Genomic DNA, 15,859 nt, shown 5'->3' on the forward strand with positions numbered 1-15,859 from the left:
TAGAAACAGAAGGTACTCTACCTAATTATTTCTATGAAGCCACAATTACTCTGATACCTAAACCATAAAAAGACCGAACAAAGATAGAGAACTTCAGACCAATTTCCCTTATGAATATTGATGCAAAAATCCTCAATAAAGTTCTTGCTAACCGAATTCAAGAACACATCAAAACAATCATTCATCCTGACCAAGTAGATTTCATCCCAGGGATGCAGGGATGGTTCAATTTACAGAAATCCATCAACGTAACCGATTATATAAACAAACTCAAAGACAAAAAACACATGATCGTCTCGTTAGATGCTGAGAAAGCATTTGACAAAAATCCAACACCCATTCATGATAAAAGTCTTGGAAAGATCAGAAATTCAAGGCCCATACCTAAACATGATAAAAGCAATCTACAGCAAACCAGTAGCCAACATCAAAGTAAATGGTGAGAAGCTAGAAGCAATCCCACTAAAATCAGGGACTAGACAAGGCTGTCCACTCTCTCCCTACCTATTCAACATTGTACTTGAAGTCCTAGCCAGAGCAATTAGACAACAAAATGAGATCAAGGGGATACAAATTGGAAAGGAAGAAGTCAAAATATCACTTATTGCAGATGATATGATCGTATATATCAGTGACCCTAAAAATTCCACCAGAGAACTCCTAAACCTGATAAACAGCTTCAATGAAATAGCTGGATATAAAATTAACTCAAACAACTCAATGGCATTTTGTACACAAAGGATAAACAGGCTGAGAAAGAAATTTGGGAAACGACACCCTTCTCAATAGTCACAAATAATATAAAATACCTTGGCGTGACTCTAACTAAGGGAGTGAAAGATCTGTATGATAAGAACTTCATGTCTCTAAAGAAAGAAATTAAAGAAGATCTCAGAAGATGGAAAGATCTCCCATGTTCATGGATTGGCAGGATCAATATAGTAAAAATGGATATCTTGCCAAAAGCAATCTACAGATTCAATGCAATCCCCATCAAAATTCCAACTCAATTCTTCAACGAATTAGAAAGGGCAATCGGCAGATTCATCTGGAATAACAAAAAACCTAGGATAGCAAAAAGTCTTCTCAAGGATAAAAGAACCTCTGGTGGAATCACCATGCCTGACCTAAAGCTTTACCACAGAGCAATTGTGATAAAAACTGCATGGTACTGGTATAGAGACAGACAAGTAGACCAATGGAATAGAATTGAAGACCCAGAAATGAACCCACACACCTATGGTCACTTGATCTTCGACAAGGGAGCTAAAACCATCCAGTGGAAGAAAGACAGCATTTTCAATAATTGGTGCTGGCACAACTGTTTGTTATCATGTAGAAGAATGCGAATCGATCCATACATATCTCCTTGTACTAAGGTCAAATCTAAGTGGATCAAGGAACTTCACATAAAACCAGAGACACTGAAACTTATAGAGGAGAAAGTGGGGAAAAGCCTTGAAGATATGGGCACAGGGGGAAAATTCCTGAACAGAACAGCAATGGCTTGTGCTGTAAGATCGAGAATTGACAAATGGGACCTAATGAAACTCCAAAGTTTCTGCAAGGCAAAAGACACTGTCAATAAGACAAAAAGACCACCAACAGATTGGGAAAGGATCTTTACCTATCTTAAATCAGATAGGGGACTAATATCCAACATATATAAAGAACTCAAGAAGGTGGACTTCAGAAAATTCGAATAACCCCATTAAAAAATGGGGCTCAGAACTGAACAAAGAATTCTCACCTGAGGAATACCGAATGGCAGAGAAGCACCTGAAAAAATGTTCAACATCCTTAATCATCAGGGAAATGCAAATCAAAACAACCCTGAGATTCCACCTCACACCAGTCAGAATCGCTAAGATCAAAAATTCAGGTGACAGCAGATGCTGGCATGGATGTGGAGAAAGAGGAACACTCCTCCATTGTTGGTGGGATTGCAGGCTTGTACAACCACTCTGGAAATCAGTCTGGCGGTTCCTCAGAAAATTGGACATAGTACTACCGGAGGATCCAGCAATACCTCTCCTGGGCATATATCCAGAAGATGCCCCAACTGGTAAGAAGGACACATGATCCACTAGGTTCATAGCAGCCTTATTTATAATATCCAGAAGCTGGAAAGAACCCAGATGCCCCTCAACAGAGGAATGGATACAGAAAATGTGGTACATCTACACAATGGAGTACTACTCAGCTATTAAAAAGAATGAATTTATGAAATTCCTAGCCAAATGGATGGACCTGGAGGGCATCATCCTGAGTGAGGTAACACATTCACAAAGAAACTCACACAATATGTACTCACTGATAAGTGGATATTAGCCCCAAACCTCGGATTCCCAAGATATAAGATACAATTTGCTAAACACATGAAACTCAAGAAAAATGAAGACTGAAGTGTGGCCACTATGCCCCTCCTTAGAAGTGGGAACAAAACACCCATGGAAGGAGTTACAGAGACAAAGTTTGGAGCTGAGATGAAAGGATGGACCATGTAGAGACTGCCATATCCAGGGATCCACCCCATAATCAGCATCCAAACGCTGACACCATTGCATACACTAGCAAGATTTTATTGAAAGGACCCAGATGTAGCTGTCTCTTGTGAGACTATGCCGGGGCCTAGCAAACACAGAAGTGGATGCTCACAGTCAGCTAATGGATGGATCACAGGGCTCCCAATGGAGGAGCTAGATAAAGAACCCAAGTAGCTAAAGGGATCTGCAACCCTATAGGTGGAACAACATTATGAACTAACCGGTACCCGGGATCTCTTGACTCTAGCTGCATATGTATCAAAAGATGGCCTAGTCAGCCATCACTGGAAAGAGAGGCCCATTGGACACGCAAACTTTATATGCCCCAGTACAGGGGAATGCCAGGGCCAAAAAGGGGAAGTGGGTGGGTAGGGGAGTGGAGGTGAGTGGGTATGGGGGACTTTTGGTATAGCATTGGAAATGTAAATGAGCTAAATACCTAAATGTAAATTATGAACTAATAAAAAATGGGAAAAAAAAACAAAAACAAAAACAAAACAAACAAACAAACAAACAAAAAAAAAGACTCAGAAATAATACATTGTCCAACAAATTACCAAGGTAACAATGATAACATATAAATAAGGAGAGGGCCTGGTGCATAACCATGCAGGCCCCATGCTTGCTGCTCCACTCTCTGTAAGCCAATATGAGTCCTGCTTATTTGATTCAGTGGTCCATATTCTCCTTGTGTCTCCCATGCCTCTGGCTTGTGCATTCTTTCCTCCCCCACTTCCATGAGATGAAATTTACTTTTCCATCTTTTATTCTTATTTTTGAATACATTGTCCTTTCATTTTAATTTGGCATGAATACTTTGGAGAGATATTCTTTAGCTTACAAATCTTTGTCTCATTTTAACATAATGTACCTATTGAAATTCTGGCCACTTAGAATGAGTTGAAATGTATGCTTTCATTTTTAGTTATACTCAGGTGTTGGAACAGACATTTGTGAGTTTCTTCATCAAATGTATGGTAAATTTTGCTAGCGAGAGACCAGTACTTCTGGGTACTTTGTGGAAGGAATTTTAGCCAAAATAATTTATTTAAATCATACTAGTCGATTTAAGTTATCTGTTTATTCTAAAGTAAGTTTCCTTCACATTTAAATTCTTAAATTACTCTACAGCTATAGCTGTTAATATTGTTGATTGTCCCTTTCATATGTTAAAATATGCAAATATAGAATTTCTTTATTATGTGATGTTGTGTCCTAAAAGAATATTAAATAACCAAAATGACACATTTTTTTTTGTTCTTTGTTTGTTTCTTTGCTTCTTTCTTTGATTTTTTTCTTTCTCATGATGTCAACAGTCATATTTTTATTATAGTCATTTTTGTTGTTGAGACATTCTTTTCTAAGTTTCACACTTACTTTGAGATTTTTATACATGAATAGTATATTTGCATAATTTCCACCAAACTCCCATCTAACTCCTCCTCTTAATTCTTATTATTATGTATATAATTATGCTTCTTTTAAAGGTATTGATTGATATTCTTTATCTACTTTCTCATAATAGAGGCGGATGCAATTGATTTCAGCTATGTATATTTCATTCTCAATTATAAGAATGTTGTAATTTTCCTCTTTTCTCCATTTTCCATGAAATGTTAATACACCATCTTCTAATATATTCTGAATGTGTTTTCAGTTTTCTTTCAAAATTCATAAAGTTCCATAATAGTTTTTTTGACTAATGCGTTTTTAAAAGTGTTATTTGTTGGTTGATTTCTATTGTTTCATTTGTTTACATTCCAAATATTGCCCCCTTCCCAGTAACTCCTCTATGAGTTCTTCTCACCATCCCTCTCCTCTTTGCCTTTGCTTGGTGACTTACTCTCAGAGATCTCCCAGGGCTCCAGGTTAGTTGATACTCTTAGTCTTGCTATGTGGTTGCCACTCCCTTCACCTCTTTTAATCCTTCCTCTAACTCTTACATAGGGGTCCCGGACCCAAGTCCCATTGTTGGCTGTAAGTATCTGCATCTGTCTCAGTCAGCTGCTGGTCGAGCTTCTCAGAGGACAGCCATGCTAGACTCCTGTCTGCAAGCACAACATGGTACTGGTAATAGTGTCAGGGTTTGGTGTCCTCCAATGGAATAAATTCCAGGTTGTGCGTGTCATTGGATGACCTTTCCTTCAATCTCTGCTTGGTTTTAGTCCCTAAATTTCTTTTTGTCAGGAACAATTCTGGGTCAAAAACTTTCAGGGGAAGTTGGTGAACCCTTCCCTTCACTGGGCTCCCTGTCTATCTACTGGAGGTGGTCTCTTCTGGTTCCATCTCCTCACTCAGGATATTTCAGCTGAGCTTATCCCCATTGAGTTCTGGGATCCTCTCACATTCCACTTCTCTGGGACTTTCTAGAGGTTCCCCTTGCCCCCCGCCTCCGGCAGCAGTATATTTCCATTCATTATTCTGAGCTTTCTGGGGATTCTCTCCTGTCTTCACTCCATACCTGATCCTGCTCCCATTTTCCCTCTGCCTTTCCCACCTAGATCCTTCCCTTCCAGTGCCTACCATGACTATTTTGTTTCCCCTTCTAAGTGGGATTCAAGCATCCTCACTTGTTCCTTCTTATTTGTTGTTTAACTTCTTTTGTGCCTGTGAGGTATTCTGTACTATTTTGCTAATAGTACAGAATACTATTTTGCTTATCAGTGTGTACATATCATGAATGTCATTTTGGGTCTGAGTTACCTCACTTAGGATAATATTTTATTGTTTTATCCATTTGCTTACAAAATTCATGACTTCCTCCTCTTAATAACTAAATAGTATTCCATTGTGTAAATGAACCACATTTTCTGTATCCATTCTTCAGTTGAGGGGCTTCCAGCTTCTGGCTATTATAAATAAGGCTGCTATAAACATAGTGGAGCACGTGTCTTTGTGGTATGGTGGAGCATCTTTTGGGTATATGCGCAAGAGCAGTATAGCTGGGTCTTTAGGTAGAATTGTTTACAATTTATGTGGAACTATCAGATCTAGATTGACTTCCAGAGTGCTTGTACCAATTTGAAATCCCAACAGAAATGGATCCCTTTTCTCCAAATACTCCACAGCATGTGCTGTCACTTAAGTTTTTATCTTAACCATTCTGGTTGGTGTAAGGTAGAATCTCAGGGTAGTTTTCATTTGCATTTCCCTGATGACTAAGGATTTTGAACATTTCTTTAAGTGCTTCTAAACCATTCAAGATTCCTCTGTTGAGAATTCTTTGTTTAGCTCTGCACCCCATTTTTTCATTGCTTTACTTTTTTTTTTGGAGTCTAACTTTTTGAGTTCTTCATTTACTTTTATTATTATTTTTTAATAGTTCAGTCATTGCCTACCTCCTGGTCCACCCTCCGACAGTTCCATATCCCCTCCCTCCTCCACCCTGTATCTAAGATGATGTTCCTACCGCTGTTGCCAGGCCTTTCCCTACCTGAAGCTTCAAGTCTCTCAAGGGTTAGGAGCATCTTCTCCCACTGTGGCCAGACCAGGCAGTCCTCTGCTCTTTATGTGTTAGGTAGCACCTAAGACCAGCTTGTATGTGCTGCCTGGTTGGTGGCTCATTGTCTGAGAGATCTCAGGGTTCTGGGTTAGCTAAAACTTCTGGTTTTCCTATAGGATTGCCCTCCTCCTTAGCTTCTTCCAGCCTTTCCCTAACACACGCACAGAGGCCCCCAACTTCTGTCCATTGGTTGAGTGTAAAATTCTAGCTGTTACAGATAAGGCTGATATGAACATGTTGGAGCATATGTTCCTGAGGTATGGTGAGGCCCCTTTTGGGTATATGCCCAAGAGTGGTAAAGCTGGGTCTTCAGTTATATCTATTTCCAATTTTCTGAGGAAACTCCAGATTGATGTACAGAGTGGTTGTACCAGTTTGAAATTCCACCAGCAGTGGAGGAGTGTTTCTCTTTCAACACATCCTCACCAACATGTGCTGTCATTTAAGTTTTGTTCTTAGTGATTCTGATTGGTGTAAGGTGGAATCTCAGGGTTGTTTTAATTTACATTTTCTTGATCACTAAGGATGTTGAACATTTCCTTAGATGCTTTCCATTGTTGTGAATTCTCGGTTTTGTTCTATACCCCATTTTTGATTGGGTTCTATATCAGATATGTGGTTAGTGAAGGTTTTTTTTTTTTTCCCAATCTGCGCGTTGCCAAATTTTCCTATTGATTATGTCCTTTGGCTTACAGAAGCTTTTCAGTTTCATGAGGTCCAATTTATCAATTATTGCTCTTAGAGCCTAAGCTAACCATCATTCACTACAATCATGTAGGCTTTATTCCAGTGATTCACGATTGGTTCAGTGTATGAAATTACATTAATATAATCCACTATAGAAATAAACTCAAAGAAAAAAAAAATCACATGACCATCTCATTAGAAACTGAAAAAGCATTTCACAAAATACAACACCCCTTCATGCTAAAATTCTTGGAAAGTTGAGGAATTCAAGGACCATACCTAAACATAATAACAGTGGTGAGAAACCTGAATCCCACTAAAATCAGGGACAAGGATGACAGTTCGCCCAGTACCTATCCAATATAGTACTCATTCTAGCTATAGCAATAAGTCATCCAATATAGTACTCATTCTAGCTATAGCAATAAGTCAATAAAAGGAGATCAAGGGGATAAAAATTGGCAAAGAAGTCAAGGTATCACTATTTGCAGATGATAAGATAGTATACATACATAAAAGCAACCTCCAAATTCTACCAGAGAACTTCTACAGCTGTAAACAGTTTCAGCACAGTGTCTGGATATAAACTTAACTCAAATTAGTAGCCTTCTTTTATAAAAATGATAAATGGGCAGAGAAAAACAATAGGGAAACAACACCATTCAAAATAGTCACAACTAATATATAATATAAAATATCTTGGGATAACTCGAACAACGCAAGTGAAAGATCTGTATGACAAGAACTTCAAGTCTCTCAAGAAAGAAAGTGAAGAAGACCTCAGAAAATGGAAGGAACTCCAATGTTTATGGATTGATAGGATTAACATAGTAAAAATGTCCCTCCCACCAAAAGCAAGCTATAGATTCAACACAGTCCCAATCAAAATTCCAATACAATTCTTCACAGACATGGAAAGAACAATTCTCAATTTCATATGGAAAAACGAAGAGCCCAGGAGAGTGAAAAACATTCTTACCAATAAAAGAACTTCTGGTGGAATCACCATCCCTCACCTCATGCTGTACTACAGAGCAAGAGTGATTTAAAAACTGCATGGTATTTGTACAGAGACAGACAGGTTAATCAATGGAATAGAACTGAAGCCCCAGAAATAACCCCCCCACACACTTATGAACACTAGATCTTTGACAAAGAAGCCAAAACCATACGTAGAAAAAAAAGAAAGAAAGCATCTTCAATAAATGGTACTGGTCTAACTGGCAGTCTGTATGTAGAAAAAAAAAATGAAAATAGATCCATACTTGTTACCTTGCACAAAGCTCAGGTTCAAGTGGGTCAAGGACCTCAACATAAAACCAGATACACTGAATCTAATAGAAGAGAAGGTGAGCAGGAGCTTCAAACTCATTGGCATAGGGGCAGTTTCCTAAACAGAACTCCAATGGCTTAGGCCCTAAGGACAAGAATTGAATTCTTTATGTATTTTGGATATTAGCCCTCTATCGGATTTAGGGTTAGTGGAGATCTTTTCCCAATCTGTAGGTTGCAGTTTTGTCCTATTGACAGTGTCCTTTGCCACTTTAGTTTCATGAGATTCTATTTGACCAGCCTCAGTGCCTGTGTTTTACCTTGTCTTATTGTATCTTTTTTGTTGTGCTTGGTTGTTGTTTCTTGGAGGACTCCTTATTTCAGAAGAGAGACAGAAGAGGAGCAGATCTGGGGAAGAGGGGAGGTAGTGGAAAGCTGGGAAGTAGAGGGAGGGGAAAATGCGGTTGCAATGCATTGTATGAGAAAAAAATCTATTTTCAATTAAAAATACAAAAAAAGGCGTTATTTGGTTCACATATACTTGAGAATTTGGCATATGTTTTTTTCATTTCCTTATTATGTGTTGTTTTACTTTTATTTTAAAATATTTTCATACAATGTGTTTTAATTATATTCTTCCCTGACCCAAGTCCTTCAAGATTCTCCCTTCCTCTCTACCCAAGAACTTTAATTATTTTTCATTTTCTTGTGTCTCTGTCTCTCTGTCTCTGTCTGTATCTTTCTTTCTGAAATAAACCTAAATAAAAAGTAGAGTAAAATTTAAAAATAAAATCAATTTAAAAAATCATAAATGCTTTGAGTTTGTCTTGTATTGATCAATTTCTCCTGGGCAGAGTACTTGCCCTAGAATGTGGTTGATATACCCAAAACCACCTATTGGAGAAAACTTATTTTCCTTTTCCCAGCATATACCAACTACACATATCTTCTTGCTCAGGTGTGTGCTTTGTGTCTTTTTAACCATTCCCAGTGCTGGGACTTTTATCTGATTTGAACCAATGCATGCTGTCATGATCTCTCTGAGATTATATGTGTATCACTACTGTCATGTCTAAAAGTCACTGTTTCCTTATGTCTACCACCACCTATAATTGTAATTGAGTACAAATTGTTAATTGGCCACATTTTCAAATATCATCACTAACATCTTTCAATTCATAAAAGTAAATCATTCTCATATATTTATTCTAGAAGTTATAAAGAGAGGAAAATTTAAATCTCTGCACTTGAGTAGTTGATCCCTTCTAATGTTGTTATTTATATAACTCAATATAATTTTATTATATAGACTATCTAAAGTAGATACTATATTTTCACTCAAAAATGCCTTCTTTTTACTTAATATCTATCATTTTCTACTTCAGTAGCACTAGCAAATTGACATGATGTTTTTCATGGGAAAATAAATCTAGAGATCTGAGATATCCTGTCTTGTATTTCGGTTTAACAGCAGCCAGTACATATATATTAGAAAACTACCCCATTCCAAAAAACCTATTGAACATGATAGAAGCAGGACTTTATTCTGAACTCTCACCATTCTGGCTTATATAAACTCCTAGCACTCTGTATTCTCATTTCAGAAATATTCAAAGTTTTGGCTATTTTTCATCATTGTAATATACTGAAACATTTTCAATCTAGTAATATGGTAGATTCATACTTTTATGATCTTAATTTGTAGTGCTTTGTGTATGTTAGACTTTTACTCCAGTTTGATCATGAATAGAAAAATATTTACGAAACTGTTCTATGCTTTTCTTTTCTTTTCTTTTCTTTTCTTTTCTTTTCTTTTCTTTTCTTTTCTTTTCTTTCCTTTCCTTTCCTTTCCTTTCCTTTCCTTTCCTTTCCTTTTCTTTTCTTTCTTTTCCTTTTTTGTTTTGTTTTGTTTTTGAGACAGGGTTTCTCTGTATAGTCCTGGCTGTCCTAGAACTCACTCTGTTGACCAGGCTGGCCTCGAACTCAGAAATCTACCTGCCTCTGCCTCCCAAAATGACTAAATCTATAGCTGGTACCTAAGTTAAAATTCATGGTAACAAAAATTTTATATATGAAGTTGATGAAACAATGAAAGAAATTAAAATCAAGACAATTGAAGCAAAAATGATGAAAAATAATTTTCAACTCTTTATATTTTACTTTCTTCTTAACTTTTGCCTATGTGAAATATGTAACTGAGGTAGACTAACTTCATAAGTAATGACAAATCATTATGAAATGTTAGTAAAATTATGTTAGTAAAAGTAGTGGGTAGTATTATTTTATGTATTGTTAATTACCTGACAACATTTATTACTGAATGTTCTATGTCAATATTTCAAATAAGTACTGTATATGAAAAGATATCTGTACTAGTAGTTTGTGGTCAATGTGTCACAAGTTAGAGTCATTTGGGAAGAGATCCTTTCAGCTGAGATAATTCAATATTTTAGAGGTATTTTCTTATCTAGCCATTGCCCAGTCCATAGTGCCTCTTCTGGGCAGGTAGAGGTTCCAGAGTGTATAAGAAAGCAGGCTGAGCATGCCAAGAACAAATCAGTAAGCCTCAGTCCTCTATGGCAGTGTTTGTTACTGCCTCCAGGTTCCTGTTCTTTTGAGTTTCTGTACTGACTTCCTTTAATGAAGGACTGTGATATGGAAGCATACACTGAAATATAGCCTTTCCTCTCCAAATTGCTTTTGGTAAATGTGTTTTAGCACAAAAAATAGAAAGTCCAACAATGTCAAAGCCTTTGTCAATATTTATTTCTAACGTTTATATGTAAGTGTTACACATTCTGAATTAGTTCTCTCCTATAGACAATTATTTTAGTGAAGGTCTTCAGTCATCTAAAATTCTGTACAACAAATATAAAAATGAAGGAACATCTAAGCACTCTGATTTTTTAAAGAGTAAGCTTTTCTAAATACCCAGCAAGCATGGAACCTTTTAAGCAGAAGTGATACTGAAATCCATTTTTAATTAAGTCCTCAAAGACCCAGTAAAGGATTGTCTTCGTTATGACTAATTTTTTGTCAAATTCAATTTAAAACTTTCCCCAACAAATATGACATTTCATACTGCTCTGCAGAAAGCATGTAAAATGAGCCGATGTTTTCAAACAGCAGGGAAGCTTCCACTACAACAATTAACTGGTAACATATGCCACTGCTGCCAAGAGGATTTTTTAATCCCGTTAAACATTAATGTAGCATTTTTGCTTCTGTCACAATAAGGCAGCCATCTGTGTTTTAACCTGCTGGGAAACTGGGGATATGTTTACAGAAAGAGGAAAGAGAAAACAATGTAGATAGACAGGACATTCAGATTTAGAGTCCTGGTGTCTAATGTCAATAACATATAAAAACTCTGAGAAATTTGGTTGGCTACATGAATTCTTTTGATCCTGAACAACTCATTTGCAGAAACTTCTCTTTAAATTTTTATAAAAGCAACTTCCATTTTCTTATACTAAAGAGCTTTTTATCCATCTGCCTCTAAAAAAGAAAAAAAGGCATGCAATTTTGTGTAAAAACACTTGTTACAATTTTCAAAGCTATGCTTTGAAATTGTGTGATACAAGAGCTATTGTTATTCAAAGACCATGGAAACACATTTAGTGAGCTATCTCACAAATCTCTGGATCTGTGAGACAGGGTGGAAAAACAGAAAAGCAAAGATACAAGCATTTGCCAGTAAAATCAATTTGCGTTTTCCATGCTCAACTGGCAGTTTTTGGACTGTTAGAAACCTGCCTACCTGTAATGTTGATGAAATATAATTAATGTGTATTTCCTTTTGGTTTCTGCCCTTTTACTACACACACACACACACATAGGTGTGTGTGTCCCTTTTCTAAATTAATGCAATAAAGCATGATTTCATTTTTTTAAAAAAAAACAATTCTATAGATTTACACAGTAATTTTAGGTCTTTGTCTAAAATTTTGGTTCATACTTATAAGGTTATAAAGCAATGGCTCAAATGTATGACTTTGTGTTTGCTTCTTTTCTCATTGTTATTTGCTGAAGATTCTATACTAAGTGAGATTTGTGTCTTTGTTGAAAACTATTTCCATGAGTAGGATTTTATTTGGAGGGTTCATGATTTTATTTTACATATTTATTTGTCTGTGAACAGGATAACATCACATTTTATTTATTACTATGAACTGTCTTAAAAAAGTTTTGTTTGTCAGAAAATCTTGTTGGTATATGCAACAGCAGATGGGTTTGGTGATTGTATATGGGATGGATTCCAAAGTGGAGCAGTTTTTGCATGGTCCTTCCTTCAGTCTCAGTTCCAAACTTTGTCTCTGTAACTCCTTCCATGGGTATTTTGTTTCCCCTTCTAAGAAGGAATGAAGTATCTACACTTTGGTCTTCCTCCTTCTTGATTTTCATATGTTTTGCAAATTGTATCTTGGGTATTCTAAGTTTTTGGGCTAATAACCACTTATCAGTGAGGGCATAGCATGTGTGTTCTTTTGTGACTGGGTTACCTCACTCAGCATGATATTCTCCAGATCCATCTATTTGCCTATGAAATTCATAAATTCATTGTTTTTAATAGCTGAGTCATACTCCATTGTGAAAATGTATCACATTTTCTGTATCCATTCCTCTGTTGAGGGACATTTGGGTTTTTTCCAGCTCCTGGCTATTATAAATAAGGCTGATATGAACATAGTGGAGCATGTGTCCTTATGACAAGTTGGAACAAGATTTTGCTGACAGGACCCTGATTTAGCTGTCTCGTGTGAGGCTATGCCAGTGCCTGGCAAATACAGAAATTGATGCTCACAGTCATCTATTGGATGAAACACAGGGTCCCCAATGAAGAAGCTAGAGAAAGTACCCAAGGAGCTGAAGGGATCTGCAGCCCAATAGGAGGAACAACAATATAAATTAACCAGTACCTCTACAGCCCATGTCTCTAGTTGCATATGTAGCAGAGGATGGCCTAGTCAGCCATCAATGAGAGGAGAGGCCCTTGATCTTGAGAAGATTATATGCCCAAGTATAGAGGAATGCTAGGACCAGGAAGCAGGAGTGGGAGGGTTGGGGAGCAGGGGGGGGTGCGGAGGGTATAGGGGATTTTCAGAGAGCAAACTAGGAAAGGGGATAGCATTTAAAATGTAAATAAAGAAAACAGCTAATAAAAATAAATAAATAAATAAAAGTTTTGTTTGTTTTCATTGTTGTTGTCTGTTATCAATACAGGGACACACCCTGAGGAACCTTCTATTTAGACTAGGCTTTATTTAAATTCCAAGAGATCTGCCAGTTTCCTTGGTTGCCAAGTCCTGTGCTTGAAGGTATGTGCTGTGCTACCATACATAGCCATAGTAAAACTTGAAACTCAAAGGTATAAGACTTATACTTTCTTCTTGTTTAACAATATCTAATCTACTTGTGATGTGCTTATATTTCACAGAAATTGTAGGAGTTAATCTTCTCTGGGCAAAGAGAGAGTATGACAATTTATTGATTTTAGTCTGTACATGCTGACATCTTAATATTAAGCCCTGTAGTCAATGGACAGTAGACAGCCATTTCTTGGTGAATTACTTTTGAAGAAAATATATGACATATAAGAATTATCGATAGTTATGTGGTAATTTGATAGATATATAAAATTAGTAATAAAGCAAGATAATTGTACTTTAATCTCCACATACATTATCATTAATGTGTATACCTTCAAATTTATCTTTTCAAATGTTTTTGTAGAATAAACAAAACATGATTTAATTACTTGTAGCAACTTTAGTATACCAGCCTTTAGTCTTCATGGTTAAGTTTTTGGTTAAGATATTATTTTCATGATTTATAAGCAAGATTATTTTCTTCAGATAATTTTCAAAGTATTCATTGTCATTTTTTTAAAATTTTAACTTATGTTTCTTCTTTCGAGCAAATGTGATAAATTTATAAACATTATTTTTTGGTATAAAATAGTACTATTCTAAAATATTTGATGCCATCTAAAAAGAGACTTTAAATTCTTTTGCTCATATCAATATCTTACATATTTTTTACTAGTCTACTTACCCAGCCTAAGACCTCTAACAACAGTTAAACTAAATAGCCAAAGTAAGCATCCTTAGTTTGTTCCTAGGAAAAATAATAAATCTTTCAACAGTAAGTCCATTAAACATAGATTTATCATATTTTGCCTTTAGTCTACTAAAGTTGTTTTTAGTCTAGTTTGTTGAGTATTTTATTGTGAAATAATACATAATATTTTCAAATTCAAATGCCTTTTGGTAGACTAAATATGGTTATCATGTTTTCTCTTTTTATTCTGTGTAAAATGGTTGTGTTTTGGTATTGGGAGATGTCTTTTAATTCCAGGACTAAATGTTCCTCGTTCATGATATATAATCCTTTCATCATGTCAAATTTGGTTAAATGACATATTTTTTTGCAAATTTACATTATTCATCTTAGTTCATATTTTTCCACTCCTCATTGTCTTTTCCTAACTTTTCATGCTGGTTTTATACACTATTTTAATATGTTCCCTACTTACTTCATTATGATTGTTGATTATTTCTTTCAAATGTTTGGTAGGCATATTGAGAGAAACCATATATCTCATTATTGGGTTTTTATTGGATATTTTATTTATATACATTTCAGATGTTATCCCTTTTCCCAGTATCCCCCCCTGGAACCCCTCTATTGCATCCCCCTGCTTCTATGAGGGTGCTCCCCAAATTGTTGAGATATTTGTTACAAGTTTGATGTCTTACGAGTTGTAATTCTGTTCATGTTTCCTTGTTATACAAAATTTTATCTTGATTGATAGGTTTTCTAAATATTAACACTATTCATTTCTTTCAAGGTTTTCATTGTTTGCATATAATTATTCAGAGTATTGTTATATAATTATTTTTTATTTCTATAAGCATATTGCAAATTATACTGTTTTATCATTACCATCTTAGCTATTGTGCTGGTTAGTTTTTAATACTAACTTGACATGACCAGATGTCACCTAGTAGGAGGGAAACTCAACTAAATTATTGCTCAAATCATATTGGCCTATGTTTGTGAAAAATTGTCTTGATTGAAGAGTAATGTGGAGGGCTCTAACACAGGGTGGGTAGCACCATACCTAAGCATGTGGGCCTGGGCTCTCTATGAAAGCTATCTGAGCACAAGGCATAGGTCAAGCCAGCCAGCTGTATTTTCCCATGGTTTTGTTCCCATGTTCTTAAATTGAGTTCTTTACCTCATTTCCCTCAATGATGGTCTATGATCTGGTAATATAAGGGGACATTAATATTTTCACGGTAGCTTAGGGTGGCAGAAGACACCCAAATACTTCCCTGGGCTACCATGACTCTAAGAAAGTCAGTAAATAAATAAATAAATAGACAAACACACATATATATATAAATAAATAAATTGTGACCTCTTATTTGGAATATTTTATCAAAGCAATAGAAAAACAAACAAACAAACAAAACAAAACAGCTATCAGCTGTACTAGTCCACCAAAAGTAAATCAGCATTTCCTGTTTTACTCATCCTTTTTTAAAGTACACTATATGAATTTATTGGCCTCAACCACCCTATGATGACATCTTACAAGTATAGAAACAGGAGTACAAAAATGTTAATTAATTTGTTCCAGGTCACATGGTTAAAAGTAGACAAACTGGATTCTATTTAACCTGGGAACTTGACTCTTTTTTTTTTCTTTTTTTTTTCTTTACAATTTTTTATTATATATTTTTGATTTACATTTCAAATGCTATCCCGAAAGTTCCCTATACCCTCCCCCTCGCTGCTCCCCTACGCACCCACTCCCACTCTTGGCCCTGGAGTTCCCCTGTACTGG

The sequence above is a fragment of the Mus musculus genome, chromosome X, assembly GCF_000001635.26.
Source record: "Mus musculus strain C57BL/6J chromosome X, GRCm38.p6 C57BL/6J".
Lineage (NCBI taxonomy): Eukaryota > Metazoa > Chordata > Mammalia > Rodentia > Muridae > Mus > Mus musculus.